General features: G+C 37.3%; 1 protein-coding gene across 1 annotated transcript in view; it reads left to right on the forward strand.

The window, feature by feature from the left end:
* Nucleotides 1–19,890, forward strand: part of LRP1B (LDL receptor related protein 1B) — a 1,807,041-nt gene that overhangs the window by 1,296,372 nt on the left and 490,779 nt on the right. The window lies entirely within an intron of this gene.

Here is a 19,890-nt window from a genome sequence, read left to right on the forward strand (position 1 = left end):
TATCTAATTTTAAGAAACAAGTAGTTCTTTGATTTATAATCTTAAAAAAATCCTAAAGCATCAGCATGTGGGATTCTGGTTGTAAGCTTATTTTCTTTCCCTTTGCTCTAACACATTTTGTGTAATCATGTGTTAATGAAATTTCTGGCTACAATTTAATGAATTACTGAGGGTCTTCACAAACATTTCAAAGATTACTTTTCTTAAGTAAATTATTTTGTATCCAGTGTTTGGAATCATATAGAGCACATTTTTAAAAGGACCTTTCCTAAAAGGAAATTCAGATGAATATAGTATATTTTATTGAGCAATATGTAAAATTTTGCCAAAATGACAATGTGATTTTTGATCACACCTTCATTATACTTGGAAGGTTCACTACCCTACCTTGTATAATCTACCCAGTCTCTTAGTTACATGCATCTTATTCCATAGAGTTTTATCATATAGGATTTAGTAAGTGCAAAAGTGAAAAATGAAGAAAACTTGAACTTCTTGAAAAGATGTTATAATAAGCATATATTTTTAGTAAGCATTCCTAATCATTTGTTTTAACTGTTATCACATATTTTATTCTTTTAAAGACTTCATGATGATTTTTGAGATTATTTGAAAAATTTCTATGGAGTAAAATATTGAAACATTTGATGTAAATGTTTTGGTTAGATTACTAGGAAATTTCTTTTGCCTTAAGGGTACTGATTATTTGTATAAGTTTACTCTGAGGCTTTATATTGACCCTGAAATGGTTAAGTTGCATATAATGTGCCACAATATAGGCTATTTGTATTTGCAGAGAATACTACTCTCCCTGTTTCTAGATTTCCAATAATTATTAATATCATAATAAACTTATTTTGCATCAGAGTAGTTTTTCTTTAGAGTGTTCTTCATATCATACCTGCCATATTTTAAATCACATTTCTAAAAAGAAATCATTTTTAGAAAATCTATTCCTTCTAAATGTAAAAGGATGTAGGCATATGGAATAGTCATATAAAAATAAAATGTTCAAGAATGCATTAAATCGCTATCGTTAATCTGAAAATAGCAATGCAAAATTTGCTTTGAAATCAGAAGATTGGACACTCAGGGCCAGTAAAACATCTAGTTGGAAGAGTGAGACTTTTGAAACGGACAACTAAAATTCTAATGCCATTTCACCCTGTTACTACCCTGTGAGATTTGTAACTTAGTTAATATTTCTGAGGCTCAGTTTTTTCACTTTATGGGATGTGGGAATATTCAGATTAATGTATACAAACATTTGACACTGTGACTGACATATAAGGGAGCTAAGACAATAGTAGTGATATTGAATAATAGAAAGTAGTAAATCGTAGACGTAAGCATATGTGATATATGTGTGTGTAATATATATTTTTCCAAGCATGTCCTGGAAGCCATATTGAAACTTCTAATTAGCAACGATTTTTTCTGTTCCCTTGACTGATACTATACTTTCTGTTCAGTTATCTGCATCGAATAGTTGTTCCTTAACTTCTTGAAGTTAGAATACGATAGTAAAATTCCTTGGGATAATGAACATTATATAAAGCAGATATTTAAAGATTGAAAAATAATACTGGCTATTTGAAGTCATTGCATACAAACCTAGGAGGCCAGCAGACAAGCTTAGATGGGGAAGCAAGGAAGGCACTGATGATGATGATGGGAGTGTGGTATTAAGGACTTCCACCCTCTTCTGCACATGCCTTTGATGCTTCCATCTATTTCACATTTTGATCCTTTTCTAATTGTGCCTTATGAAAATATATTAGGATCAGAGTAAGTGTCAGCAGCTTGATTTATGACATCATTATAGACAATGTGTAAGCTCTCTGGTTTTGTTGTTGAGTGAAGTTAATTCAGAGAGAAAGGAAGGAAAATGACAAGATCGCTCCTGAGCAAAGCTGAGAAACCATCTTTTGGTGCATCACCATTTTTTTTTTCCACCAAGGCCATTACGTTTTACCTGATTAAAAGCTCTTCCTCTATCATATCTCTTTGCAGATATTCTATATTTTCTTCTTTCATACATGGCATTCATGTCTGTGACATAATTCCTACTTCAGGATCAATCAAAGAATAAAGATGACAGAATGGAAGGGCATAGTTGCTCCTTATTCTAAACAACAACAGCAACAGCAACAAAACAAACAAAAACCTCCCATCACAATAAGGAGATGGTGTGAAAGAGAATTATTTCTCGAGTATAACCATCATAGTTTATGTCATATTATTTTACTAGCACAGTTTTACAGAGATAAATCCATTCTTCAAACCTGTATATTTTATAAGGATTAACAGATCTGAATCGTGCTGGGTTTGGGTCCTAACAAATTAGCATTTTCTGCAGTGAAAGGGTTTCTTTCACCAGAGGAAGCACTTCTGGATACTATCCACAGAAGAATGAAGACCCTGTGGCTAGATTTAAAATGTTCAAAGCATTTTTATCACTTCATTGGAAAAGTCCCATTCCACTGGGAAAAAAGATTAAGCTTTGAAAATCCTTGCCCACTGGGTGATATTCCTCCTGATGAATGAAGATTGACTTTGATGATTTAAAAGATATACTTTAGGGTCTCCTGGGTGACTTATTTGAGCACCCATCTCTTGATTGCTGTTCAGGTCATGATCCCACAGTTCATGAGATCCAGTCCCCTATCAGGCAGTGTGCTGACAGTCAGAGCCTGCTTGGGGTCCTCTCCCTTCTTTGCTCTCTGCCCCTCCCCCACTCATTCTCTCCCTCTCTCTCTCTCTCTCTCTCTCTCTCTCTCTCCCTCTCTCTCTCTCTCTCTCTCTCCTCTCTCTCTCCTTCTGTCCCAAAATTAATGGATAGACTTAAAAAAATTTTTTTTAAGGATATACTTTAGTTAGGAGAAACACCTTCAAAACAAAGCCCATTGCTTCAGTTAGTCATGTGATCTTTGGCATGTAATGCTCTATTCAGTCTGCCCCTCTCTTGCCTTGAAGGTATTTATCCTTTTTTATAATGATTACATGCTAGGATATTACTTGAAGATAATGATTATTTATCTGAAAATTTCAATCTTCTATTTTTTTCTTTTATGTCTATTCAAATTTTTATCATCCCACTCAATACTAGCACCTGTTGATCATGCTCTAGTAGGTGTAAAACACCACAGCTAAGTTGCTGTAGAGGATAAAGGTAAACAAGGAATCCTTTCTGAGGTAAGGCGGGTAGGGATGATCTGTAGGGGTTTTTGTTTGTTTATTATGTCTTAAGAGGGCACCAAAAGACTATTATTAGGATGTCATTGCTTGGCACTCCCTACGGAGAATATTTTAATGCCTTTTTACATCATTATATAGTGACCTAGCAATTCAGACAAAAGACACTGAAGGGATGTGTCCTTATAACTTCTATTAAAACTCATGGACTGTATAACACCAAGAGTAATCCCTAATCTGAACTGTAGATCCTAACATAAGCTATGGATATGGCAACTTAGGTTGGTCAGTTGGGTTTATGACACTTGGGGAGGCAGTGTGTGTGTGAGAGGAGGAAGCACATGGTGGGAGGTCTCTGCTCAATTTATCTGTGAATCTAAAGCTGTTCTAAAAAGTAGTCTATTAAAAAAATTAAGTGATGGAGACTATATGACAGAATACCCTTGCCACATTTACACATTTGAGTGTCAACTATTCACATGAAGTAATCTCTCTAATATTTCCACAACATTTACCTGTGTCTTTGACTGTTAGAACTAGAAGGAACATTTGATACTGTGTAGTAGCATTCCCTCAGATTATAGATAAGGAAACGGGAACCCAGAGAGGTCAAGAGGTTGGGTGGCAACGGAGTATCCTATTTCCCGGTTCTTTACACTCCACCACCCTGTGCTTGTAACCACTGAAACAAAATTTCATTTAGGCATTGTTGGCATTAATTGATACACTTCATTGCACTTCTGTAAATTTGTGCTTTATTTGTGCAAATTTGTGTAAATTTCTATTTTATTTTGGTCATATACTAAATCATCTAATCATGTGACCTTAAACCCATTTAATAATTGAAGCAGGTGACACTCAAGTGAGAGTCTCTTTTTCTTTCCCTGGAGGCTTGGGAAACAGCTATTTACCAAAAAAAAATTTTTTTTTGGTAAACATTTTGTCACCAACCAAGGCCACAGAAGAATTATAGAAAGAATTCTTTTTATGTCAGTAACAGCAATAGCTTAAGAAATATAATACTGTTGCTTTGGGACATTTTTCCAATTTTATGAAAACCATTTCCATGGCTGCAAAGTGAATTTTTAGGACTGGTTCATTTCTTTCTGTTCTTGTGACAGTGAGCCAATACTACTTTGTGTTGTCATTTCGAACTTGCTTCAAGACTGTATTTTCAAATCATGTGAACAGTTTGTATGTACTTGTAGATGGTAAAGTCTTGTATATCTTTCAAGAGGAAAAGTAGTAACTACTACAAGAAAATAAAAACTTTTCAACACTGCCTGGGAGATATAAATATAAATAGAATAAGGAACTATAGGCCAAACAAATTATTGTATATATTTCACAAATAATTTTTGGATGATTTCTAAACTCAAAATGTAAACAAGAGGCTTTATTAGACATCTGAATTCTTCAGTGGGTTACTGAAAACCAAAAGCCCAGAAGACCCACAATGATTACCTGCTAAGCTTAAGGCTTTTGTCATCTTAGCTCAGTCATTGAGAGAATCACTCAGGCAGTTAGCACTCCTCATGAAAGTAAAACATGTCAACACCAACTTCAGACTAATCTATGTAAAGTACATCCATTCTATATTTTGGTAACTTTCTTTTTCCCTCCCCTAAGTGGCTCAGGATTCTTTTCAGCAAAGCTACATTCAAATTTGATAGTCTAATGCATTTCTGTACTCTTTTCCTTATCAACCCTGACTTAGCATGAAACCTGTCCTCAAAAGGCCGAGCTACACTAATTCACAGTAAATTATTAATAGCTGCTAAGAGATTTACAAGCTATCTTTCTAAAGTGTGTTTGAGCAAAGCACAGTATCTTAACCCAATGCCATAAATACAACTAAAGCCCCACTAAAAACCTGTGAAGAAAGTATTTTTATAGATAGATCAGTCTTCTGGATATTTTCCAAGTGACTCTGCCCTCTGACGCATAGACAATAGATTGCCACCTGTTTATTCCCCAAAGCTCTGTCCTGGATATGCTGACAGGTCAGATGATAATGTAGAGGTCTTCTTTAGTTTAGGTACATTTATACCAGTAGTTCTGTTAATTGTGACCTTAAAAAAGTGTTTTTAACCTTGAAAAAGTGTTTTTCCTCCTTTTAAGAAAACCAATCATATATTAGTCTATTTTTCTTTTTGACACCCTTTCTTTAGAAAAAAATAAAGAGCTATGATTCAGATTCTGAGATTATTGATCATTAGTTTTTAATCAAGTAGACAATTTTCTAGTTAATAGAGAAAAATGGAAGTTATTTAATTGATTTTGGGCTGGTCATCAACAGTGGGTCTTTATTTCCTTTTTATCATTTGGCTTTTTTCTTCTCCAGAGACAATAAGTGGAAGTGTAGTAAGTAGATTCTTTGGGACTTTAGAAGAATAAAGAGCTAATTATTTACATGAATTCCTTACTACCTTTGGAACAAGGACTTGGCTGAAGTAGAAAGGCTAGAAATAAGGGCTCCTGGGTGGCTTGGTTTGTGGAGCATCAGACTTTGCCTCAGGTCATGATCTCACAGCTCACCTCGTGAGTTAGAGCCCTATGTTGGGCTCTGTGCTGACAACTCAGTGCCTAGAGGCTGTTTAGGATTCTGTGTCTCCCTCTCTCTCTCTGCCCCTCCCCTGCTTGTACTTTGTCTGTCGTCTGTCTCCCTCTCTCTCTCTCTCTTTCTCTCTCTCTAAAAAAATAAATCAACATTTAAAAGAAAATTTTAAGAAGAAAGGCTAGAAATAGAATTAATCACCCAAAGTGAGTTAGGAGTAGGAAATTTGGAAGAGAAAAAAATGAAAATAACATCAAAGAACCTTAATATTTATTGCACACTTATTATATTGTAGGAATGTGGTTAGGAAACTTTTTGTATTGATGCCATTTATTCAAAATAATCTGTTGAGGCAGGTGGAATGTTCATTTTAACAATGAAGAAAGTGGGTTTGGGGATAAAATATGGATGCAGAAGAGACTTGGTTACTTTGAGACTTGAGATGCTCAAATGAAATTCTGCAATCAGGATTTGCATTTGAGGTTTTGCCCTTCGTTTGACATCTGAGAGGTGAGTGAGGGAAATGATGATGATCATTATTGAAAGGAGAAGGGGAAGAAATGCCAGAGTTGGGCTCCCGCAGGTCCAGGGCTCCCTGAAGGATGGACAGTGCTGGTGAAAGGGAGTGAGAGAGCCTCTGTTTTCTTTGTGATCAGCAGGCAAGCATCTCTGCTCAGACCAGAGAGTCAGCTTTATTTATTGAAAAAATGTACGGGTACAAAACAGAAGTGGCAATTGCCTTAGACAATGATTTCTGATGTCAAATTTTTTGGTATGTCAAAACTTCCCGGAACATAGATTGGTAGAAGACTCCTGCATAATCACATGGGGCGGCAGGTATCTTTAGCATTCAAATACAAGGCAATATTTTCAGCAGAGCAAAGGCAAGAGTTAGGTCTTTGTGAGCAGGGGTCAATAGCCTGTTTCTCTGGGGGAAGAACAACAGGTTTCTCAGGAAATGTGATATTTGCACCTATAATCACAAAACAAGAAACTCCTATAAGTTCCTTCACAAGATCTGATACCAGTTAGACAGGCGTCCTGGGGATCGGTGCTCAAGCAAAAATTGAGTGGGGGATAGACATCGGTTGCCATCTGACAACGGGAGGCCTTTGAGTTCAGAAATGGCTTCCAGCAAAGAAAAAAAATTTTCCACTATATTTGTACTATTTATTGCTACATAACAAATTACCAAAATTTAGCAACTTGAGGCAGTATACATTTATTATCTTATAGTTTCTGTGGGTCAACTTATGAGGTTGCAATCAAGATGTTGGCCAGAAACGTGCTCTCACCAGGAGGCTTAACTAGGGAGAATTTGGTTCCAAGTTCATGTGGGTGTTGGCAGGATTCAGTTCCTTGTGGGCTCTTTGACAGAGGGTCACTGCTCCTCATTGCATACTGACCTCAGTTTCTTGTCACGTGGGCCTACCATAGGACACTTCACAACTTGGTTGCTGGCTTCACTTAGATCTAGTGAACAGTACAGTGAGAAATGGCACACACATGAAGTGAAAGCCAGACGTTTGTAATGTAGTATCTCATCATGTTTGGTACATTTTGTTTATTAGGACCTAGCAACTAGGTGCAGCCCACACTCAAAGGGGAAGCATTAAAGAAGGGACTCAATACCAGGTGTTGGGATCACTGGCCGCTTCACTAGAAGCTGCTTATCACAGTATTACTGATGTTTGATCCTTGTCATCACCACACATTATTGTCTAAGAGGCAAATTTTGATGGTTGGTTCAGGTTAGCAATGATTTACTGTGTGGATAGCATCTGTATTATGACTTAAATCCTTTAACAAAAGCCAACAACTTCCTCCAGTCCCCCTTTACACTTTTGTTTTGACCGGTGTCTGGGAAAGCCTTCATGTAATAGCAACTTACACTAAATCTTCTCCTGACAACTCTCCGGCACAAAAGCTCTTTAAGAAAAGCTCGTTCAGGAAAATTCTTATAGCTGCCTAGGATTGCCTCGGGGATACAAAGGTGCGTAACATGAACAGAATGTTAGTGTAGTTACCTATTTTTTTGTCACCAACACAGGCTGAGTGTTGACTGATGTTAACTACACTTAGAATGAGCTCTAGCATTGTACCAAGTGTCCCTTTCCAGAGATTTGTGGCCAAGAAGGGAACTCCGAAGTAGTTGGCAACAATCATTAGTTCTTTATGCCTACCATGGTGCACAAGAGCAGTTATGTGTATCTTCCAAGGAGGGCATGTTATCTCCCATCATTTGCTATGAGTAAAACATTCCGTCAATGAATTCATCTGGGATTACATTGAAAAACAAAACAAAGTTGATTGCTTTATCCTAGAAGATTTATTTATTTATGTATTTATTTATTTATTTATTTATTATTTAATTTTACTGAGGACTAAATGAGAGGAGCTAGATGTAAATTAGGTAGAAAAATTCGGATGAAACCAGAAATAGAAGTTGGTCGTGAGTGTAGTAAGTACTAGAATAGATTATTTAAGAATCTCTGGTTCTTGAGAATATTAAAGAGTTAAGAAAAACAAACCACTACCTCTGAATAATGACTTTTCTTGGTTTCTTCCAGTTTTTTTTGACTTCCAATATTAACAGCCTCATAGTAATAACCTATAGGCTGTTTAAAAAAACAACATCTATTTTCTTAGTCAACTATCATTAAAACCTATGTGAAAAAGTCAGAATTAGGCTTGCATAATATAAGCATGGAAAGTAGACTGTGCTATAGAATCTGTTCTTTAAGGGAAAATCAAATGTTGACAGGGATATTCCATTTTGTTGCTTTCTACACAATTAAGATACTAAAAAGAATTGATTTTATAGTAATGCAAGATTCTAACTATATATACATATATATGTTGAAAGATTTTTTTCTAAATTCTTAATGAAAGGATTCAAAAATTTTATTTTGTCACCTATAATATATCATTCTGATTATAGGGATAAGAGCTAAGATCTATTGATCATTCTTATGTACAACTTTGTTTAAATTGTGAGAATATATTCATGGTTTTTTCCCATTTATTGTTCTCCCTTAATACTGTTTTGGTGGCAAAATAACTGATATTTTGATCTCACTTAGCCCAGATTGAAATTTATGGATACAATACAGGATTCCAGTGAGTATAGGTTGCATACTCAATTCTTTTTAGTGTCCATGTGAAACCCTATTAACTCAAAATAGGGATTATTGAATGAAAAAGTAGATATCTATAAGCTCAATCAATAAATATTATTAAAATGGGTGTGAGGAGTAATAGTCATTAGTTCAGGAAACACCTACTGTTGACAGATCTCAATTTATAATCAAATAAATACTTTTATTTTAAAAATCCTTTATTAAAATTGTACATTATGGGAAATTTGGAAAATTAGGAAATATAAAATAAAATTGAAATAAAAATTGCATTACTACTATTAAACAGACAGCAAACATTAATATCTTTGTGTTAATCTTTTTGTCACTTTATTTTACTTTTTCATCATTATAGGTTTACTCTTTAATCTTCATCCCCTATTTCTCCCATCCCCTCATCCACCTCCTTTCTGGTAACCATCAATATGTTCTCTATAGGTAAGGGTCTGTTTCTTGGTTTCTCTCTCCCTCTCTTTCCTTTGCACATTTGTTTTATTTCTTAAATTCTATGTGTGAGTGATATCATATTGTGACGTATAGATATTTGTGCTGTTTTTTAAATCAAAATAAATCTTATCAATGATAAGATTTTATTTTGCTCCTTTTATTTACCATTCTAACATGAACATTTTGCTATGTAATGATTAGCAATCTGTAAATACTGCTTTTAACAGGAGTATATGTTTTATCACATAGATTACATTAGTTTTTGACCTTTCCAATAATTTTGGAAATTTTGATTATTTTTTAAGTTTTTCAAAATTTGTGCTAATTCCTCAAACTCAAATTTTATTTTTTAATTAAATTTACAAGTTTTTACAGATATAATTTACATTCCATAGTATCCATGTGTTTAAAAAATAAGAAATCAGTGGTTTGGAGTATATTCAACCCCAATGTGTGCAATCATCACCAATATCTAATTTTAGAACATCAACCTAAAGGGAAAATTCATACTCATTAGTAACTCTCATATCTCTTCCAACTCATCAATCATAAGAGAAGAAGCACTAATCTACTTTCTAGCACCACATATTTGCCTATTCCAGGCATTTCATACAAATGGAATCACATGATAGTGGTCCTTTGTGATTGAATTCTTTCACTTAGCATAATGTTCATCCATATAATAGTATATATCAGTACTTCATTACTATTTTTTGCCAAATTTTATTTTATTGTATGGATATATGACCTTTCATTATCCGTTCATCAGTTGATGGACATTTGACTTGTTTCTACTTTTTTAACTATTGCAAATAAAGCTGGCAGGAATATTCAAGTTCAAGTTTTGGTGTGGATATTTGTTTACATTTTTCTTGGGAATATACCTAGCAATGAATTTGATAGTTTGCAGATAACTCTTCAAATGTCTGTATGACCTGGAAATACGAAGCAGACATTGTATTTCTTCTAGTAGGCTTGTATATGGTCTAACCTTTCTTACATACTGTAGAATGGTGATGAATGAACATAATGTTAATTGCTAATACATATAAAACTCCTTCATTCTACTTAGAAATATTCTTTTGTAGCGGCACCTGGGTGGCTCAGTTGGTTGAGCATCCAACTTCAGCTCAGGTCATGATCTCAATGTTCATGGGTTTGAGCCCCACATTAGGCTCTGTGCTGACAGCTCAGAGCCTTGAGCCTGCTGCAGATTCTGTGTCTCCCTCTCTCTGCTCCTCCTCTGCTTGTGCTCTATCTTTCTCTGTCTCTCAAATAAATAAACTAAAAAAAAAAAAATAACATAAATATTCTTCTGTAATTCAAATTTATTTTCAGCATCATATGTGATTAAAAAACATCTCTGAGATAAAAATAGATAACCTATTATCTATTATGGGCTGAATCGTGTCTCCCAAGATTTATATGTTGAAGTCCTAATATTTAGCATCTCAAAATGTGACTAAATTTGGATATAGGACCCAAAAGAGCTAATTAAGGGAAAATTAGGTCATATGGTTAGACCTTAATCCAATATAACCGATGTCCTTATAAAAAGAGGAAATTGGGACACAGAGCAAAGGACCTATACAGACAAACGGAGACAACAGCCAACTACAAGCCAAAGGGAGAGGCTCCAGAATGAAATCCACCCTATTGATTACTCAGTCTCAGACTTCCAGCCTCCAGAACTATGAGAAAATAAACTACTGAAAAGCCATTCAATCTGTTGTGTTTGTTATGGCAACCCTAGCAAACTAATACAATATTTAAGTACATTATATGACTACTAAAACCATTGAAAATGTCTATTTTATTGAAGAGAACATTTGGTAATCATGATAGGAAATTCAGTTTCTGGAATTAATTATTTGTTCTAGCTGAAAAGTAGAAATTTAATTTCATGTACCTTTTCCCAGGGAGGTAGATAGAAATGGGAATACCCTTTTCTACACATAACCCCTGAATTTATCATCCCACATAGAACCTAATCTTTGTCCTTATTTCACCTTTTTGTGACTTGACTCCATCTGCTTGTGTTTCATTGCACCTATTCTGTAATTTGCCTATTTTCAGAGCCCACATTCTGCAGCCACTTATTTCATTAATGAACTGTAAATCTTTGTACCATGTGCTCTTCTGACATTCTTGCTTTGCAAATTTCTAAATCCCTGGAAAGCCTACAATCTTTCTCCATCCCCATCCCTATGGTGGCTTCATTTTCTATGTCACTTTAAATTTTTAACCCATACTGTAATCTCATTCTCAGAAGATGTCTTTGGACCTTAGTTTATTGAAAGTACTAGGCTGGTGTCACAAACTCAGCTAACTACAGGGGCCAGGGAAGTTTCCTGTGTGAATAGTTAGGGAGAGAGGGAGGCCTAGTGGGGATTGACTATGGCAGACGATACTGCAAATGACCTAGGAAAGACAGATGCTACTTAACTACATATCATTTCTGTGATACAGTAGTGGCACCCTGAGTTACCAGTTTTTGTTTTGTTTTGTTTTTTTTCCTAGGAGGAGCACATAACAGTATAGAAGATAATAGTGCAAAACAATAAAACATATTTTTTTGTGACCAGTTTGAACTCTTTGAGAAAGGCCAGTGGGCATGATACTTTTTCTCATCCACATTTAAAAATATTCATGTCTTGGTATGCATGAGGTTGATTGGGAAAAGTGTCTGTGAGTAATAAAGGGGATTGAGACTGATGAGATTGAGTTAGAATACATTATAGGGCTGACCCCTGGGAAGGAAATAGTGGAGGAAAGTTGGATTTGGATAAGATAAGTCTTAGACTGCAGTGCAATTCTAAGAAATTTTTAGCAAGGCTGATTGGGAGTTCTTGAGCCAAGTCACCATTTAAAGGAGTTGTGAATTTCACAGGAGTGTTTTTGCCTCAACATTCATGTCATACTCAGTCATTGTCTAGGTACCTTATTGGAAATGGGGCCTTGGCGTCAATGATAGATTCAGCCAATTATATCCTTATAGTGAGGGATTTGAGAAGTGCATGTTCATGACTGCAAAGACCACCCCTTGTACCACACAGAATGTGTCTACACAAGTTTGGGAAACTACTCTAGTTCCTTTAGTTCCTCTTCATGTGGGAACATTTAGAAGAGAGATGTAAGTGGTACTAATAGACTTTATAGCTGTAGTTTATCTCAGGCCACAATTGATAATCATTTTCTTCCTCTTCCACTATCTATTGTAATTACTCATAATTTTCTTTAATTTTTTTAATGTTTATATTTATTTTTGAGAGAAAAATACAGAGTTCAAGCAGGGGAGGGGCAGAAAGAGCAGGAGGCACAGAATCTGAAGCAGACTCTAGGCTCTGAGTTGTCAGCAGAGACCTTGACACAGGGCTTGAACTCAAAAACCAAGAGATCATGATCTTAGCTAAAGTCAGATACTTAATTGACTGAGCTGTCCAGGCACCCCTGTTATTGCCCATCATTCTTAACTATTTCTAAGGTGTCTGGATCCTTGGTAACTCTTCTCAGACTTGGGTTGCTAATGTGTCTTTTTACAGAGAATATGAGAAGGGCCTTAAGTGGACTACTCAAGTTCCATACATATTCTTCCCTGGCCAAATTATGTGAAAGCAGCCCTACCTCCTCATCCTGCTCAGGATCAGTCATATATGCCAGTCTGGTGTCTCCTCTTTAAGTCTGCTGATTACTAGACACAAGAAGTGCAAAGTTTCTTGGCAGGAGCCATAGCTTGTATTTCAGTGGGACCCTTACTTGTGGCCCTTTGGCAAAAGTGCATCTTCTTTGACACCCAGAAAGTCCAATCCTACAGAGTCCAAAGTTTCAGGGAAGAGAAGCAAAGAGTCCTCCAGTGGGTCACTGAGAGTGAATTGCAAGTGAAGACTACTTTTTCATCTTTTACTCCCTAGAGCTATGAATTGCACTATTGGTGATACAGAACCATATAGAATGGTTCTCTAATTGAATGAATATACTGTATCCTGGTGACGGCACAGGAGAATATTGCTTCTAAACTCATAAGCTTATGCTTCACCTGTGTCTTTAGAAGACTGTTCTAGCATTCCATGAGATCCCATCCACTTTTGTCTTTGTTTTTTTAAGTTTTTTATGTTTATTATTGAGACAGAAACAGAGCATGAATGGGGGATAGGCAGAGAGAGAGGGAGACACAGATTCTGAAGTAGGCTTCAATCTCTGAGCTTTCAGCACAGAGCCAGATGTGAGGCCCAAACCCACAGGTCATGACCCAAATTTGGATGCTTAACCAACTGAGCCACCCAGGAGCCCCAAGATCCCATCTGTTTTTGATAGTGTGGTATGATCCCATGGTCAGGTGTCCACTCTTATATCTCCTTTACTGTGGATAAAATCACCTGGGCAGAATCTAGATTATGTGGAATTTATGCCATTTATGCCTGTGGATCATGGAATCTGTAAGCCTTTGTCTAGTGGTGTTGGCTGAGGGTATGCAGCAAGAAAGGCAAGACAATACCTAGAATGGGCCTTTGTTTTTGTGAGCAAGAACTAGTGACCCTTTCAAGTTGGAAGATGTCTGATCTGGTTGAATTGCCACCAGTGATCATTTGATGTTCTTGAGGAATGAAATAACATGAGCTCATTGTTATTTTCCATTGCTGATAGATTCAATGTTTAGAGGCAAAATTAGCTATATTGGCCTTGGTAAGTGGAAATCTATATCACTGAAACTTCATTTCTGGGGTAGCTGATGATGAAGCCTAGAGAAAGTTAACAGACCAAGGCATTTTGCTTGTCAGTACTTCTTTCATGGTAGACACTTTCCTGTGGACATTAAGATGTGACTCAGACATCTTTGCACTTTGTGCTTACTCCCATGTGTCAATCCACATGCCCCCACTCACTAATTTTTAATGTTCCAATTATTTTCTTTCTAGTCCCATGACCAGATGGCCTGGCCACTGGCCACTGCCTCAGAATCTATATACATGAGTACCTCAGGATACTTCTTTCACAGAGTGAATAATTTGGTGTACTGCTCACAACTCTGACCACAGGGAAGATTTCTTCCCTCTCTTCTCACATTAAGGACTACTCTTGAAACTGCAGTTCACGTTTAGCATGTATCCATATATTGAGTTGAATGATCCATAAAACAAACTTAGTGTTTTGTTTTCTTTTCTCTTCTTCTTTTCTTGATTGGAACCTCTACATAAACTTAGGTATGAGGGAAATTCATGATGGGCAGTTCCTGATGCATTATTTAGAGCTTCAGGAACAAGCATTCTGTTTCCTCCAGGGTCCATAAACCTGTCAGGAGAATTTTCTCAAAGGATGTGTAATTCTCTGGTTCAGATGCCATGGCCTTCCTGCAGAATTAGGGGCCTGTGTTGGGATTCTCCTACTGAGGCTTTCCATAAGCCCCACACTGCATCTTGTTCTGACCACTGAAACCTGAAATACCACCAGGTCTGCTGGGTCATACGGGCCAAATGACAGGCCTGCTTGCATCATAGCCTGGACCTACTGAAGAGCCCTTTACTGCTACACATCACACTCATTGCTAGTAGTTTTCCATGTCACCAAGGAAACAGGCTATAATCTCTGGCATGGAATGAAGATGTTATCTCCTGAATCCAAAAAGGCCTACCAGGTACTATTCTTCCTTTAGTAGGGACATCAAGATGCAGTGCTTTGTCTTGAACTTTGTCTTTAAATTTCACATACTTTTCACCATTTGACTCATGTAAACATCAGTAAAATGGTGAGTCCCTGAATCTTTATAGGGTTTACCTCCAGCCTTCAGGAGCATATGTGTTCTCCCAAAGCTTCCAGGATCTCAGCCACCACTTTTCACTCTGAGCAGTGTGATGTACTTGATATGGGGGGGGGGGGGGTTAGTATAATATTCTCTGAGATGTCTACTGGTCCAGATTTCAGATCATCTCAGACTAATGCTCACTTCAGCAGCACATATACTAAAAGTAAATCACTTCAGACTATATTTAAATAGTTTTTTTTAAATAAGGAGTAAGAAAATAAACATAGCCCTGAGGAAAAACTATAAATAAATACTGTCATATATCAAATTTGAATAAAAGTCTTTCTGATTCTTCTCTTAAGTCATATCAAAAGCAATGCAATTGCCAGATCAATGGCTGCATACTGGGTACCAAAGACCTTATTAATCTGCTCTAGCAATGATGCCTCATCTAGCATTGCAGCTGTAATTTGGGCTGTTTCTTGGTTATGCCTGTGGTAGTTCATAATCATTCTGCAGGGGCAGGACTGGAAAATTAATCAGAAATGTAACCAAGACCACTGCCTTTAATGATGACACAAATCTTCTCCATCTATGCCTATCCTCTCTAAGATGTGTTGTAATCTTGACCAGATTGGATACAGAGAGGTTGGAGGGTATATATTTTTGGAGACATTCAGTTGGCCTTTCTTACTATGATAGCTCTAATTCCAGAGGCCACAAACCCACTGTTGAGGTTCATACAACTCCCAGGTAACAATTTCAATTTTACACTTTGGGACTAAGAAAATGACTCCTGGATGGGTCTATAGACGCAATGGCCTACAAGTCAGAATTTATCCAGGATTTCACTTATTATCTGGCCTGTTTGAGCCCTACCCCAAGAACTCAATGATGATGTATCAATATCAACTTAGACACTATATCTAATAATCGAGATATCTGAGTATTTCATTTTCTCCAATGTTGAGTCATTCAAGTAAATGTTTGCCAGTTCATTTTAGGAAAGATCTTGCAGTATCATCATAGTTTTAAAACTGACACAGTGTTGTAGGGCTCTTCCACTTAGGGACTTGGCTACTTCTTCAATCAGTGGGTTCTGGATATGAAAATTAATTCAGGTCAGAGATATGAGCAGAGCATCATGACTTTTAGTGGGACAACCACCCTCTGGCTTCTGCATCTCCATTATTGTATTTTTTTGGGTGGTAAACATTAAGCAGCATCCTTGTTGACAATCCTCCTGCTATAAGAAAAGTTAGTACTGAATTTCTTGGCAGTGCTGGTGCCTCTCTCCTTACTACAATACCATCAGCCTTGGGGAATAGTGTGCCCTCTATTGGTGCGTTTCTTTCTTTACATAATCTGTATCACCGTACCCACTTCTTTATTTTTCCATCTACCATCTGCCAGGGCAGATAAGGTGTTTATACATGGAAAAAGGTATACTTCCTCCACGCCTTAAGAGCCGCCTTTACAGGGATTGTGTCCCACTCCCTGTGTCTTGGTTTATTGCTAGAGTGTTATCTCATCTGTATACTGAGAAAGTGCTTCTTTTTGCTTAAGTCTGTTTATTTATTTTGAAAGGTACAGAGGCAGTGTAAATGCGGGAGGGGAAGAGAGAGAGAATCCCAAGCAGGCTCCACACTGTCAATACAGAGCCCAATGTGGAGCTCAAACTCACAGAACTATGAGATCATGACTTGACTGGAAATCGAGATTCAGACGCTTTACCAACTAAGCCACCCAGGCTCCTCATAAGAAAGTACTTCTAAGTAAAAGAATCCTTGCTTGTCCATCTTATATTCTAGCCCCTGTTGATAAAGCACCTTCAAAATCCAATTTCAGGAATACTTCTCTGGCCCCTGGTGACCATGCTAACTATTCTCACAGTTCGTTTTGTGTATAATCTCTTTCCTTTTTTATGAGGCCCAGCAAGCCCTCCAGCTGGGTTATATTGAGATTTAACCACAGTTATCAGCCTAGCTGGCAGAAGAAGTGAGTCTAGCTCTCAAAGAGACAACTTTTGCCTTGCAGATGAAGCATTTCTGCAATAACTTTCAGCATAAGGAAGGTGCTAGCCTTTACTAAGGGACATTGAACAACCTTTGCAAACTCTGAGTCTGAGGGATAGTTCAGGAACCTGAATCAACACCTTTAGGAATATCCACCATCCTCATTCATATTTCAGGGTCCCAGGTCTTACCAACCACGTCTCTGATTTTTGCATAGCAGACTTGTCTTTGCTGAATATTTAGACATCTCTGGAGCTGTCTGGATCTAAGTATTAGAGTTTCTGTTTCCTGCTCATTGTGTCTACTCTTCTAATGTCTCACTGTAATTTCCCCATATCAACTCTCATATTTCATTTTAATTGCTTGTTAACAGCTCTCAGTCTGTCATTATCCCTCTGTAGAATGTCAGTACTGTGTATCAGTTAACTAGCCAGCTCTGCTGTCTTTGTAGTCATTGTTTCTTCCATATTTTTCAAATGCATGACTCATTACCCCTACAAGATAGTTCTGTTTTAACAAGATGTTCTCTCAGGTCACTTTGCATGAAAATTTTAGCACTTGCATATCATATGCCAGGAACTATCCATGCTACATGTATCTTCAGGGCAGTGTCCTCTTTGGCTGTTGTATAAGAATGAGCCAGACCCTGAGGCCCATCTCACCATTTATTTTCTTAGACTACTCCTACACCACTCGTACTAGTTTGGATCCTCTGAGAAGCAGAGTCAAGATAAAATTAGATATGAAGGGGCACCTGGGTGGCTCAGTCAGTTAAGTGTCCGGCTTCGGCTCAGGTCATGATCTCACAGTTTGTGGGTTCGAGCCCCGCATCGGGCTCTGAGCTGTCAGCACAGAGACTGGAGCCTGCTTCGGATTCTGTGTCTCCCTCTCACTCTGACCCTCCCCTCTCATGCTGTCTCTGTCTCTCAAAAATTAAAAAAACATAAAAAAAAATTAGATATGAAAAAGTCTCATTGAGGAAAAACTTGAGAGAAAAAATGAGGAGAGTTGCCATACTACAATACAGATCTGATTTGTGTGAAAGGAAGAAGGAATGTTAGGTAGGAAAAATCTTATACTGGTGTGGTTTCAGTAAAGTTTCAGAAAGGCTGACAGGGAGCCAAAGTCACCAGTCAGAGGAGCCCTACATGTTGCAGTAATGGGCCTACCTTAAAACCCCTGCCTCACAGTTACTGCCTTAGAGCAGCCTTGACACAGCATGGGGGTGGATCCAGCACACAGCAGCTGAGACTGTCTGTCAGTTATGTGCTTGGGACCTGACGAGCTCATTCTCAGGTCTAAAGGGTTTTCTAGGACCTTGGACTTCTAGTGCTAAGAGCAGGCCAGTATTGGGCCAACTGTGATGGTTGGTCATCCTAGCTGTGACACTCACCACCACCACCACCACCATCATCATCAAATAAAACCCTAAAATCTTAGAACTAAATGCCATTTTTTCATATCAGCAAATAAACTAGATGTCCTACATAAAACAAAACATCTCTCAAACATGATTTCTGACTGTCCTCTGTCATTCCTTCATGTTCCAATGAACAGCATGTTCCCTTGTGTGACATTCTCAGTGTTTTTCTGAGCATAGTTTTCCAAATGGATGCAATCCTTCCTTTTTCTAGATTCTCATTACAATATTTCTTGTTTTTTCTGAGAAAATTATAAAATTTACTTGCAAGGCACCTATACCGGCAAGTTGAGATGCTCCATTAAGTCAAGAAGACATAGTTATCTCTGCATTTACCACAATAAAGCATCTGTGCTATCCCCATCCATGTGTCTTTGAGCACATTGTTCTTCTCTTAACAATCTACCTTCTTTTCAAATTCTCCAAGGGAATTCAGTCTTCCCCCCGGCCCCAAGTTTGTCTTTTCTTTCTTCCTTCCTTTTCTTTCTTTCTTCATTCCACATTTAAAGGAAATAATATACTATTTGGTATTTGTCATCTCTGTCTGACATATTCCATTTAGCTTAATACCCTCAAGGTCCCTCCCTATTGTTGCAAATGAAAATATTTCATTCTTTTTCATGACTGAGTAGCATTCTGTCACATTTATAATATATATGTATAATTACATATATATACATATGTGTGTGTATATTTTTTAATGCACCTTTTTTATCCATTTACCCATTGATAGGCACTTAGGTTTTTACCATTGGCTGTTATAAACATTGCTACAGTGAACGTGGGGGTGTACATATTGTCTTTTTGAGTTAGTCTTTTTGTTTTCTTTGGATAAATACCCAGAAGAGGAATTGATGACTCAAATGGTAGTTCTAGTTTTTAATTAAAAAATTTTTTTAATATTTTTAATCTATTTTTGAGAGACAGACAGTGTGAGCAGGGGAAGGTCAGAGAGAGAGGGAGACACAGCATCTGAAGCGGGTTCCAGGCTCTGAACTAGCTGTCAGCACAGAGCCTGACGTGGGTCTCGAACCCACAAACCATGAGATCATGACCCGAGCTGAAGCCAGACACTAACCGACTGTGCCACCCAGGCGCCCCTATTTTAAATTTTTGATGAATGCCCATACTGTTTTCTATAGCACCTTCACCATTGTATAGTCACATAGGACCAGGATCACAAGCTCCCCTGGCCGCTAAGGTCAGTGGATCAAGAGATATCCTTTGGGCAGTAGACACAAAAATTGGAGCACCAAATGCATGTAAAACTTCCTTCTAGAAAAGTGGGACAGGTGGAAGAGAATACTATTTTTTGCTGTACCCTAAAAGATCATTCCTACTAAGCCCTCACCACCCCTTAGAAACTGGTAAGACTATTT

The sequence above is a fragment of the Suricata suricatta genome, chromosome 3 (genome assembly GCF_006229205.1).
Source record: "Suricata suricatta isolate VVHF042 chromosome 3, meerkat_22Aug2017_6uvM2_HiC, whole genome shotgun sequence".
Lineage (NCBI taxonomy): Eukaryota > Metazoa > Chordata > Mammalia > Carnivora > Herpestidae > Suricata > Suricata suricatta.